Source organism: Micrasema longulum, unplaced genomic scaffold, assembly GCF_059751315.1.
Source record: "Micrasema longulum isolate JH-2025_06_02 unplaced genomic scaffold, ASM5975131v1 h1tg001069l, whole genome shotgun sequence".
NCBI lineage: Eukaryota > Metazoa > Arthropoda > Insecta > Trichoptera > Brachycentridae > Micrasema > Micrasema longulum.
In genome coordinates, this window is record NW_028278257.1 from 293,841 (window position 1) to 303,446 (window position 9,606).

Here is a 9,606-nt window from a genome sequence, read left to right on the forward strand (position 1 = left end):
CTTCCCGATAAATTTGTTTTTTATCTTTTATAAATTGGCGAAATTTTTATCGATTCATCTTTTCATCATTTTTGTTTGTACGAATGTTGAATGTAGCGCCTGCTAATCGTCGCAACACGTTTAGCTCTTTTTAAGCTGCCATTTCGAAAAACAAACACAATCTTCATTACATGGGGTTCTTAGAGTGTAAAATGATTACCAGGAATCTAGAAAGGAAATGATGGTGTCCCAGCAGTGTCGGTGCGTGTCCTGTTGATTCATTCATCCTGGCCTAAGTCCCGTCTGCGCAAATACTCCTCGACACATGTTGTGATAGGCGCAGGTATGCTTAGTGATTCCAAGTCAACAAGCGATAGGTGCCTTTTACAAACCCCGTTTAGTTTTTACGCCAGAAATGCATGTGGTCATGTGTTTTTTTTATTTTTTTTAAGCTTTATTTATTTGAACAAATCAGTAACATACATAATTGTATTTTTGTTACCGCAAAGCCAAAACTAGTTTGCGGGTAACATTACATTAAAAAAAAAGTAAATACACAGTTTAAAAATAAATGAAGAATTAAATATATTTATATGCACACTTAAGTTTCATTTGCTGTTTTTAATTTTTTTTTGACTATTTTTTAAAATAAAATTTAGTTTTTTTTCCTCACGATTTTCAGCTGGTATTAAATTGTACAGTTTTGGTACTACACTCCCCATTGTTCTATCTCCATAGTTGTTCTTCTGTCGTGGTACCGTCAGCTGCTGTGCCAATACTTGTCGGGTCACAATCTGGTGGGTTACTTTGGATTTAAAACTGCAATCGAGGAAATGATCTGTCATAATCTTATACTGACACTGTTTGGTGAATCGCTGACTTATGGATTGAGGGTCCATGTGTCAAACCACGCTTTTCTAAAAGTTATTTTCTAATGGTAATAAAATTACAACCCAGCAATAGTTTGAGTACGTCCAAATATTTATAGACTAGGAGGATAAAACGATAAAACAGAAAAAAACGATTAACATCCACCTAATTTCCAATGAGTCAAAAAACTCTGTCAAGGATTCTGGTTCCAATTTAAATGAGGTTAAAAAACCAACAAGAGGCAACAATATTTTGAGTTTGATATTTTTTTGTTTTTCTGTTACTCTCTCGTAAATGCCACCTGATACTGTGCAAAAGAGACAACTGCACGTGAGACTGACTTTGCCTAGCTAAAATCGACAAAAACGACATTTCACTGTCCCGTTTTCCGCACCCCGTAGGAACCGTTATTTTTAAGTCTTTTTTTATATTTTAAGGGTTAAAAGAATATCTTTGAGTAGAAAATGTATTTTTTTGTTTAAATAATTAACTTGAGAGTTTTACAAAAAAAATAAAAAATAAAAATATTATCAAATTTAAATAGGTAAAATCGAATCAAATAAATGTCAATCCACTATTATTTTACCGTGCGTTTATATTAAGTTGATATGTGTGAAATAGGCTATTCTCCGTCGGTATCACGCGGCTCCTTTGTTTATTTGAAAATTTATGTAAAAATGAACAGACGTTAGAGATGACGAAATAGCTTCTCTATTCTCTGGTGACTAAATCTGATAGGGTTTGTAATAAGTCCTGCCTGTTTGGCTAAGTCTGGGTCTGAGCGATGGAATTTTCGATGTTTGCCACAAGTTCCTGGAATTTTCCCTACAAATCGTGATAATAAAACCCTTCAACATGCGCGGCGGCACGCATGCGCAGGAAGAACACACATACTGATTGTTGCCTGTCCTTACCACCACCCGGAGGAAGCCGATTGTCTGGTGAAACAGTTTACAATGATGTTCACAGAATTCGAAGAATGCTTCGAAGGAAAAAAGGACGGACATTATTTGTTTGTTATCTGACAAATGAGATTGCAAAATGGTATTGACGTCGTAATAGTTTTCTGAATGCAAATGTTTTGAACCAGTAGAAGAATTTGTGTGTCTATAGCATGTTTTCATCAGATGAAAGAGTAGAAAAAGATGTTGAAAGGACAGTTGATGGCATAAAAATGAACGGCGTAATAAGCGCAGTAATAACTAACTAACTAACTTACTAACCATCACACCATTTCCCCGGAGGGGTAGGCAGAGAGGATAGAACGCCACACCACTCTGTCCTGGCACACTTCCTTTGCTTCCTTCACATTCATACATCTTCTCATGCACACACGTCGATTATTCCGACTTTTCACATGACCACTTTCAAGAATTTGTTGTACTTGATCATGCCATGTCTTTCTCGGCCTTCCTCGACTTCTACAACCAGACACATTCGCATCATAAATCTTTTTAGCCGTTCTTTCATCATTCATTCGCTCCACATGACCGAACCATCGCAAAAGACCTTTCTTAATTTTGTCGATAATGCTTAACTCAGCCTTGCATTCTGCTCTAATTTCGACATTAGGGCACCTATCATACATTGTTTTCCGCACATTCGCCGGAGGGATCGCATTTCAACAGCATTCAGTCTACTTTCGTCCCTTTTTTTCCAACTCCATGCTTCGCTTCCATACATTAGGGTTGGTACCAGAACTCCATTATGAACTGCTAATTTAGCCTCTTGCGATAGACACTTATTTGCTACGACAGACTTTAAGGCACCATTAACTCTGTTACCGGCACTAACCCTCCTTTCAATATCCTTGTCCATATTTCCATCTCTAGTAAACATACTACCCAGATATATAAATTAATTGATAATAAAAATATGTCAATCGAAGTTTAACCCGTTGTGCACAACGAAGTTTTAGTCCCAACACTTATGTATGGAACTTAAACATGAAATTAGCAAAGTAAGGATGAAAGTCGAGTGAACGCGATAGAAATGCGTCCTCTTAGACGAATGTGTAGGAAATCAGTGTATAGCAGGGTTCCAAATGATAAAATCAGACGAGAGTGTTAATATAAGTCGGGTATAATTGATAAAATTAAGAAACGGTCACTGAAATGGTTTGGGCATGTAAAACAAACGGATGACGAAAAAATAGTACAGAGGGTATACATGTCAAAAATAAACAGTAAAAGACGACCAAGAAAGGCGTGTCATGATCAGATAAACCAAAATCTTAAATCTGGTCATGTCAAAAGCAGGCAGAACCGAAGGGCATGATTGTATGACAAGATGTATGAATGTAGAAGAAGCTAGGAAGGTATGCCAGGATGAACGTGTGTGACGGTTCACTCTCTCTGCCTACCTCTACGGGGAAATGGCGTGATGGTAGTAGCAGTAGTAGTAATGCATTATAATGGCGCTGAGTTTCCTAAATCAAACAATTTACTTTTTAGGATTATAACCTAAGAGTAAGTAGCTAATGAGCCAAGCCCGTCGTTCAGAGTTTTCGTTCTATTTCACACACAAAACTGTATGCTTCATCTGTCCGGACAGTTAATGTTAAGTGCAATTTATATGATTGTAGTTACATATATGTGTAATAACAATGTGACACTTAACTGAACTGAACTGAAAATGTCATTATTTTACAAAAAAAATACAGCTCATTAGTCAATCAGGTATTCTCCTTCATTATTTTACAAAAAATGAGTCAATATTCATAGAGTTTTCACCGTACACAGCGCAAACAGGGTGAGCAGCTTTAGCAGCTTTAAAGAGGTATCGAAAATGCTCACTTTCGTCTTCTTGACATTCCATTTTGAAGGCTTGTATTCAAATAAAATAATAAATGTAACGTAAAAGCAAATACAACACCTTGCAGAGGAGTAAATTTTCTTTCAAATTACGTATAACTATTGCAATTTTGTTTTACTTTTGATACTTTACTATTTGGAAAAAAAATGGACGAAACTTTTTTTTTGTTTTTAAGCCATTCAGCAGGCTTATGGAAGCCCTAACAGATTGGCATTAATAAGTATATATACACCTATATGTATAGTTACACTTAATATAAACAATCCTCAAATAAATTTACATTTACAAAAGGTATAATTTTGGCATAATCTAAGTGTGTCATCGCGAGTCAGAAGTGAAAACACCGTTTACTTCTTGAATGCTTGCCTTTGCTGTAGGAACACATCGACAGTACCATTCAATGAGACTGTGTTCACTGTTCTAAGGATCCTTCGCAGAGGGGAAAAGATTCCGATGTTGTTTTTATAATTTCACAGCAAAGACAGCATTGGTACGCAAGTTACAGTGAGGTACATTAAGGTTAATCTGAGCAAGGATATCATGGGAATCTATACAGTTAGATATTAATATGTGCAAGAATATCAAACCAGCCAAAATTCTTCTGAATTCTAACTGAAGATATGAAAGTACTCTAGACGATCGTAATAGTTAATTATGAAAGTATTTGATTAATTTCTAAACATTAACGATTTTTTAAATTTACGTTGCACCGATTCAAACCGCGTTATTAAAAATATTATTATTAGGATACTATATTAGAGGCTTAATTTCAAGCAAGCTACGAACAAATGATTTATACAACGTAATTGCATTTTTTAAGGTATTGAATGGCCTAGATATTCGCAAAATAAATCAATAGATTTTGGACGCTTTCTTGGAAATGTGATCAATGTGATGGTTGAATTTAATTTTGCTATTAAAAAGTATCCCAAGATCTCGAATTGTCTCGACGTTCATAAAAATTGTGTTCTCGATTGAATAATGAAAACAATTTTATTCATTTATCTTGTAAATTTAATAAACAAACATTTATTTACATTAAATAATAAGTAGTTTTCATGTAAACACTTATTACGTCATTACCTAGTTTATTATTTTGTAAATGCGTTTTATATCGAAAACAAAGCGGCGTTTTGTCAGGAAATCAAAATGGAAAAGGGTCAGAAATTTTTCGTAATTTGAATGTGGGTTAGAAATTTGAGACTTGTATGCAAGGTGTTAAAGGAATTTTTTAAAATTGATTTCAAGGGGGTTTTGATAATTTTGTTATTAAAGATTTATAACTATTGTTATCTGTATTGAAAGAAAAAAATGCGCATTTTAATACAAAGATGTTTGTAATATTAAAGGTAAAAAGTTCAAGCTGTCAAAAGTGTCCCGATATAATTGAAGCACAATAATTCTTGTGAGAATCTACAAGTCAGTTTATTTATCATACAAATAATACTAGAATTCTTGAGATAATTTCGGGCACAATAAAAGATACGTTCATGTGTTCACATAGGCGCCATTACCTCTTATTTAATAAATCGAATATTTATACGCGACATACCGACAAAAGTAGGCAACGGCAAACAAAGTAGGGAGATATGCATACAATCATGAGTTCACAGCTCTGTCGACTTCCTTTGGAGGAAATATCTCAGCCATGGGTAATAAAGCCGAAGGGTTTAAGGTTTTATGATTGTAAATAAGAACTGTTTTTATGTCCCGACGAATGAAAACACCAGTCTTTTTATACGGTACAAATAAAATATAATTTACTTTACTGTATGAACCCAAAGAACGGTTAGCAATGGTTGCAAAAGAAATAATAAACTTAAAACACACGTTCTCATCGTTTTTATTTACCTAAAAGAAGCACTTACACACTTCTGGTCGAACAATAACGAGAGGTCTCAGCAAAATGTCCGTACGAGGTTTTCCCAGAGCACGGATTATGTCACACCCAAAACCCGTACGACTTTTGCTCAGATACATCTCTCATTTGTCTCAGTGTTCAATATTTTGGAAGAGCGAATTAAGCTCCTAAAGACAAAAACTATTTTCAAGATAGGAGTTAAGGACTGGATTTTTCTTAGTGGGAGGGATTTAAGTAGGAAACTTCTTGATGATTTTCCAAATGTTTGAGTTTACTGTGCCATATACTCGTATATGGTTTTAAAATTATTTTTCGTGTTTCTGATCCTATATTTGTGGTAAAGTACGACGGTGACATTTTTGCATTTAAGGTCACAAAAATCGAACCCTAATCTCCTTTAATTAAAAAAAAAATCTTTTACTACCTGGATTTTCTTTCCGTCTCCTTAGAAACTGATTACATAATTTCACATTCCTTGTCATATAGTTAATGTGTATTACATTAATATTTTATTAACTACTTTATGTGTGTAAGCTCTATATGCTCACTAAAAAAACAATCGTAATTTCAAAATAAATATTTGTATTTATAAACTAAATATTCCTTTTCTGAATGAACAAACTTAGACCATTTAAATATTTTGACCAGTCTGTTTTTTGGTTGGCTGGAGTTTAGAAATAAGCCTGCCAAAAGTACATGTATTTTTGTACTTAAAGTTTTAAATAACTACCCAAATATTTTTTTAGATCATGGTATTAATTGCGGAGTAAGAAATAAATAATTTAATGGAACATTTGCAGAAACTAAACTCAAAAGCGAAAATTTTTGACTTTTGCAAAATAAAAAATATTTATTTAAAAGAACCATATAAAGTTTCTCAGAAATGTAAAATGAGCATCTCAGTCAGCAAAACCAACAACGTAACAATATCCAAGCACTCTAAGAGAAGCAAACTGATGATATATGATAAGACGGTGGAACAGGTCATAATTTTAAAATATTTAGGAGTTGAAATCTCGAGCCACAGCGACCTATACTCCGAAGTGAGTGAACAAACTAACAAACCCTTTCAATATCTCTTTGCTTGAAAAATATCGAATAGCACAATAAACATATGCGGATTGAAAGTAAGGTCCGTATCAGTAGCGTGCCTAGGGTTTACGAGTAAGGCAAGCCCATATATATTTTTAAATCCACATGTAGTGTAATTCCCTGACGGCCTCATAGTATAGTGGTCAGCGCATTTGCCTACCATGCAAAAGGTCTCGGGTTCGATTCCCGACATGGTTGATTTGAAATATTTATTTAAAAAGGTGTTTTTACACTAGAATGTGTCATAGTCCCTGGACTGGTACTTGAAGCGAAAGACTGATCATCTTACCTTCACGTAGCAAAAAATATTAAGATATACTGCGATTGCAGTGCTCTATGCACCATTAGGTGCGGAAAAGGAATGATGATGAATTCACTTTTGTGAAAACATGATGTATGCTTTCTTCACTACAGTTGTACAGTCTACGAAGCATCAAAAAAGTATATTATGACGAATAACAATATTTTATGAAAATATGCATAGGATAATCTTTCTGAGAACGAAACGAAATAAAGAAAACACAATATTATTTTATATAAAGTAATTCTTCAGATATCAACCATTACCAATAAGTAACATTAATGAAATATAGCTTGCGTAGAGTTGAATAATAGTCATCGGAACCCATAGATACATAAATATATAAAGATAAATTATAATTGATATAGAATATTGGAAAAGTAAAAGGATAGTAGATAGGCAAATAAAAAAGAAACGTCGGCTATCTCCGAATTCTTTTTAAATATGACGTTTGCACAAAATGAAGTAAATTATCATAAATCTTAACCAGTACGGGTCTTTAATCAATGAAGATAAAAATAACCGTTTAAAATTATCAAATTCCGCAAAAAAGAGCATAATAAACAATCGTAAAGTTTGTTCGATACGAAATATAAGATACGCTCTCTGCCAACTTTACCTTAAAGAAGCTGGCTTCAGATTCCCATATAAAACTCAACATATACAGACAAACTTACTGTTTGTTTACATGCGAATTGCACCGTGAAATAAGCCCCATAAGAACCCCACGTGCGAGAGCGAGATAAGAAGACATAGTGTCGTTCGCGCACACGGATTTCATACGGTTCGGATCTCAGGATGCGTACAGTACCAACGTCGAACAGATCTCTAATTCTCATTTGGCGCGAAATTTAAACAACGAAATAAATTATTTTTAAGCGTTTGGTCCAGATTTGGTAATTTTGAAATAAAATTAATAGGCAAGCCCGGCTTATGGGCTTCTATGGAAATACCGCCACTGGTCCGTATATACGTGTGTCAGACCAATCATGACGTATGCAGTAGAGACGAGGGTAGATGTGGTGGGAACAAAAAATCTGCTTAGAATGTCAGAGGTGAAAGTACTAAGGGCAATTGCTGGGAAAACCCTAAGGGACAGAATCTGGAATAAAAAAATTAGACGGATTTGCGATACCCAAGACATATAACTTCAGCGGCAAGACTTAGAGCAGCAGCATATTATGTCGTCAGGAAGATCCGACTTATAACAGATGTAGCTACAGCGAGAATAGTCAATTTTAGCTACTTTCACACTTTTATGTCTTATGGCATTTTAGTGTGGGGTCGGGCTGCCGATATTTCCGCAGTTTTTGTTTTGCAAAACAGGGCAGTTAGAGGTATTTACAACTTACGTTTTCGCGATTCTTAAAGAAAATTATTTAAAGAAATAAACATTATGACGGAATATAGTCAGTAGATATATTTATGAGAATATTATGTATGTGCGTCAAAATATATCTCTCTTTCAAAAACATAGCGAAAAACATAATCACAATACTAGAAGTAAAGACAAACTGGTAATCCCAAAATAAAAGCTGAGTAAGGTAAGCACATCGCTTACGATTCTACAAAAGAATACCCGATAATGTTCTAATTATGACGGACAATAAATTCAACATTTTTATAAAAAGCGTACTTCTAAAAAAGGCCTAAGGGTGGAGCAGAACAAAGAGACCTGGAGAGATCACGTCGATAGAATGGTTAGCTCTGAAATCCTCTATACCTCGGCCCATGAAATCCTAGCTGGTCTCCGCTTGCCTGGGAGACCACCAAAGTGAAGGAAAGACAGCTGGTACTCAGGGTCTCAGGAATCACCTCCAGCCGATAACAGATCAACCGATCTAAAAATAGAAGAATAAGTTTTTACAAACAAAAATAATAGTTCCATACTCCATTCTCAAAGAGGTTCTTCAACCTTGTTAAAATATGTAATTTATCTTCATTCGTGTTACATTTATAGTAACAAAACTCATTCACGTCTTTTGATACATCCTGGAGGACACAGAGATAATTTATTCCGATCTCGTATTTTCACGTGTGGAATAAATTTAATGCGTTATCTTACTTTATATAAATCTCCTGGCAGTGGGCAAACACCATGATTTACTGCCTTATATAGGCGGTAAACATTTTACTTAGATACAGAAATGATATCTTAATAAAATATGATTATTCACATTTAGTAAAGTGAGAAAAGGATTGAGGAATACCATCATATGTACGTCATATATATTCAGGAAGTTGATAATTATTAGTAACCAACCGAAACAAGATTTTCAGTCGAAATTTAAACCGAATTTTGTAATTTTTTCTGGTTTCGGCCAAAACCGAAACTGATTAAAACAAGTTTAAAGTCACTTTAAAATGCCGTAAATTAGGCGCTTTACTTTAAAACCTACGAGGTCATTAAAATAAGTGTTAAATAAAATACACAATGAGATAAAAGACGTAGACTTAATAAGAATTTTTTTTTATTTTTAGCGCTTTTTGGTTAATTGTTAAGTTATACATATGACTGATTTGCAAATATTCTTAAATGTACGCTATAGAAACAATAACTAATTCGCTATAAAGGAATTACAAAAATATAAATATGAAAGATCTTGAAACTACTAACTATAGTCAACAAATCACAAGATCGGCCGGGTTATCCGACACATCCCATGCGCAGATTTCAGCTAAGCCGAAG

At 34.3% G+C, this 9,606-nt stretch overlaps 1 long non-coding RNA gene across 2 annotated transcripts; it reads right to left on the reverse strand.

Moving 5' to 3' along the window:
* Positions 1–405: 405 nt before the first annotated feature.
* On the reverse strand, positions 406–8,948 carry LOC148277204 (uncharacterized). Of its 2 annotated transcripts, none has more exons than XR_015823555.1 (3): positions 8,833–8,948; positions 8,641–8,758; positions 406–798 (listed from the first exon to the last, which is right to left on the reverse strand). It is a non-coding gene; the product is annotated as an uncharacterized LOC148277204 (long non-coding RNA). The 2 variants fall into 2 exon arrangements; XR_015823556.1 differs by having other exon boundaries at positions 8,554–8,758.
* Positions 8,949–9,606: the final 658 nt, after the last annotated feature.